The following is a 758-nucleotide window of genomic DNA, read 5'->3' on the forward strand; positions in this document are numbered from 1 at the left end:
ACCTGAACAAAAACCCCTCAGTGCCTGAACACTTGTAACATGAAGCCACCAGAGGAGGAGCCCTCAGACCACTAATGATTTCAACACCAGCTCACTGTTACAGTACAGAGAGAAACAGACTTTAGATTTTATTAAAAAACGTTTCTTAACTTGATTCAATAGAAACTGTGTTTATTGTAGGACCAAAATTAATCATCACCATATATACACATGTAGTATTCTGCTTCCTCATGTGTATAAGGCTTCATTGTACCTCAGGTAAACTGTGTACTTGGAGAGTCATTTGTGTACAAGAAGCTTGCTTTGTGGCTGTTCTAATATCAGTTATCAGTTAACCAAAGGCCTCCCTTAACCTCCCTTTTGCTGTGCACAGCTGAGTGTTAATTATATAATGTGACTGAATCTGTGATTCTCTGTCAGACCTACGGAGGACACTCCAGGTGTCAGAGCTCTGCCCTCGCAGCTGAAATAGATTGACTCTGTTATAACTCTTATTATTCTGTTCTATCACTTTATAAAATAACACAAAAGACAGCTTGATTGTTTCACTGTTTATTTGTTCACTTCTGCTAACCACATTCATCAGTTTAAAAATGTGTATTTATAATGACTGATACATCAGTGTATGTGTTCCCATGACAAAAGCTGATCCACACTTTTTTTTTTTTAAATTAAAAACAATAAACTTTGCAAGTAATAAAAAATGCAGCTGAATAATGGTCAGAGGTAGAAGTGATTCTTTTTGGTCTAATAAAACT

Source organism: Epinephelus moara, unplaced genomic scaffold, assembly GCF_006386435.1.
Source record: "Epinephelus moara isolate mb unplaced genomic scaffold, YSFRI_EMoa_1.0 scaffold923, whole genome shotgun sequence".
Lineage (NCBI taxonomy): Eukaryota > Metazoa > Chordata > Actinopteri > Perciformes > Serranidae > Epinephelus > Epinephelus moara.